The sequence below is a fragment of the Taeniopygia guttata genome, chromosome 17 (assembly GCF_048771995.1).
Source record: "Taeniopygia guttata chromosome 17, bTaeGut7.mat, whole genome shotgun sequence".
NCBI lineage: Eukaryota > Metazoa > Chordata > Aves > Passeriformes > Estrildidae > Taeniopygia > Taeniopygia guttata.
This window is the reverse complement of record NC_133042.1, coordinates 10,842,042-10,845,000: the sequence shown is the minus strand read 5'-3', so window position 1 is coordinate 10,845,000 and position 2,959 is coordinate 10,842,042. Positions and strand designations below refer to the sequence as shown.

The window sequence follows — 2,959 nt, the reverse complement described above, 5'->3', positions numbered from 1 at the left end:
ATAACAGAGCCCGCCCGGAGCGGAGCTGCTCGCAGCCCTGTCCTGCAGGAGCTCGGAGCTCCCGGTGCTCGCAGGGCAGGAACCTGCTGGGTGAAGCTCCAGTCCGGCTGGGAAGGGGCCTGTTCTGCCTGCCCTGTGCTTGACAGGGGGAAGCTGCTGGAATTGAACTGGCTCCACTTGGACCCCCCCATCTGCTTCTACAGCCCAACCTCTCAGTGAGAGAGAGTGTCACTTGGACTGTTCCCCTGGTGCACCTCAGCCAGAGCTGTGTGCACTGCAAAGAGCCTCTTCTTCATTATCTGGCTTAAGACAGGCATCACACCAGCATTTGAATGTGCCTCTTTGTGGGAGGGAGCCACGGCACCTGCTGTACCTGCTGCTGTGTGACCCCGGCCCAGCAGCCACGCTGGGGTGTCCCTCGGCCATGCGGGCCAGGGATGGAATCAGGCTCAGCACTGTGTGTGTGACCAGGGACAGCTCAAGGCCCCTGCCCGTGCTGGCATCCCCCGGGTGCTGCCCACAGCCCCCTTTTCCCATGCTGACCCCGGGCAGCCCTGCCTGCACTGGCACCACTGTACCCCTCCTGCCTGGGCATGGAGGTGCTGCAGCTCTTGGGCACTTAGGAAGGAGTGTTAATTTGGCAGGAAGGAGAAAATCGGTGACAATGCCTGTGCGAGGAGAGCAGATGAGAGGAGCGGTCCCTGTCCCCGGACACCTGGAAAGCAGGGGACACCCAAGAGATCCCTGGGCAAGAGCGACCCCCTGCCCAAACCATTTGTCATTAACTCCCACTTAAGAGGAGAAAGAAGCTGTGCAAACCATTAGGAAGATAATTGGTCTCTTCTCTGTGTTTCAATAAAAGCCAGGGACAAAACACCATGTATGTGAAATAAGTACTTTAGGATAACAGCAGCCGTCACCTTGACAACTCGGTCAGAGGTCTCGGCGTGGCGGTGCCTGCTCAGCGAGGTGTGAGCAACAGAGGACGCCGGGGACAGGGGGAAGAGACTTGTCTGACCAGCAGAGCCGTGAGCACCACAACAGCCTGTTAGCTGCAGGATTTCTGAACAGCCGGCAGCTTTCACAAGAAAACATTGCCAGAATAACCCCTGCAGAGCCGGGGCAGCAGCGCTGCCTTGGCTGTGACACGCTGTCACGGGAGAGCCCAGACACAGGGACAGGGGGGCTGCAGCTCAGGTGAGGTCCCAGAGCTCAGGTGGGGTCCCAGCGCTCAGGTGGGGTCCCAGAGCTCAGGTGGGGTCCCAGAGCTCAGGTGGGGTCCCACAGCTCAGGTGGGGTCCCAGAGCTCAGGTGGGGCTCCACTCACCCTGGGATGGGTCCCCGTGGGGAACAGGGAGTGTCTGAAGCCCCTGCTGTGCCGCCAAGCCGGACACCCTGCCAGAGCAGGCTCTGGTGACACCCACGGGGACACAGCTCCACCAAAGCTTCCCAAAAACATTCACACATAAAACAACATAATATTGCAAACAAAAGGTGACAAGGTAACATACTAATATGAACAGACACAAAATCAATAGGAATTTCTATTTAGGTAGGAAATCAATAGGAATTTCAAGGTAGGAAAAAGGGAAATTACTTACATTTAATTTGAGCTCTCTTCAAGTCTGGTTCTCCATGGAAGGGCAGCGGTGGCTGGCAGGGCTGGGGCAGCAGGAGTGCCATGGGGATGATGGCAGGGCCACCTCCCTGCCCGCCCCGGGGCCATACCTCACCCCGCTGAGGTCCCTGCCCTGCCCCACGTGGGTGGAGGTGCAGCCGTGACCCAAACCCACCTGTGGGCTTCGGTATTGCTGCCTGGAGCAGGACAGGGCTGGGCACAGAGGGGTGGATGCTGCACTGAGCCCTTGGGTGAAGGAGCACCCACAGCCAGGGGGGCCAGGTGCCCGAGGGGTGCAGCGAGGCTCAGCTCCCATCTCCAGCATCCTCATCCAGCAGTGATGGCACTGCCATGGCAGTGCCTGCAGGACAGGCCATCCTCGGGGAGGAAAAGTCACTGCAAGGCCCTGGGACGTGGCAGCTCAGCCCTTACCCCCAGGACGATCAGGCAGGTGGGCTCACTGCTCCGTGCAGAGCCCTTCTGGTTCCAGCATGCCTGGCCAAGACTCCCAGCTCCGGCTGTGCCATGCTCTCAGAAGGGTGAGGGCCTCAGCTTGAGCCCTTTTAAATCAAAAGATGTTATGAAAGTGAGAGATTACTATTTTGTTAAAAGCAGAGCTAGCTGTGCCTCAAACTGCCCCCTCACTTGCTTAAAATTAAAAGACTTCTAGAAATATTAGTATTCCACTGAGGATCTCCAAATCACCTCCTGATGTGGTTGAAGGTGGAAACAATTTGAAGCCACTGTTTCCAGCTAGATTTGACTGCAGCAGCCAAGTCCAGTGTAGCAGCATTTTGCATTTCATTCATTCATGAGTGCTAAAATGGTCTGATGCATTTTAATTTCCAGGGAATGGGAGGGAGGCAGGAGCTTTGGTAAGAGGTGGGCAGGGAGGGCCTTGGCCGGGGAGCCTGGAGTGCGCTGTCTGGGGCTGAAGGGGCAGAGGGCAGCGAGCCCGAGCTCCAGCTCCAGCCTGGGGCTGCCAGGAGCTCTCCTGTGCCATCCTAAGGTGCATTTCTCCCCCTCTGCCTGGGACTGGGCTCCACATGGTCGGGCAGTGCCTCCTTGGCAGCCCACCCCACTGCGGCCAGAGCAGAGCAAGGGCAGAGCCCATCTGGCCCTGGGCATTAATCCTGGCTGGGCCTCCACTTTTCTGCCATTGTGGGCTGCTTGAAAAGCACATTAACCCCAGGTTTGACAGCACTGATTGGAATAGCCAGCAAGGGGAGACTTTTCAACAGAATATAAACAAAAAAGGGAAAATAACCAAATACAAAGGATTTTCTTGGCATTTCCCTTGGTTTTTTTTTTTGCCAGAGGTCCATATGATGCTCTGTCCCA

The 2,959-nt window shown here is 57.1% G+C and overlaps 1 long non-coding RNA gene across 1 annotated transcript in view; it reads right to left on the bottom strand.

Annotated features, from left to right (window-relative positions):
* Window positions 1–2,369, bottom strand: part of LOC121470861 (uncharacterized) — a 3,527-nt gene extending 1,158 nt beyond the window's left edge. The window contains exon 1 of the long non-coding RNA XR_005982054.2: window positions 1,602–2,369. This is a non-coding gene — a long non-coding RNA (uncharacterized lncRNA). The remainder of the gene's footprint in view (window positions 1–1,601) is intronic.
* Window positions 2,370–2,959: the final 590 nt, after the last annotated feature.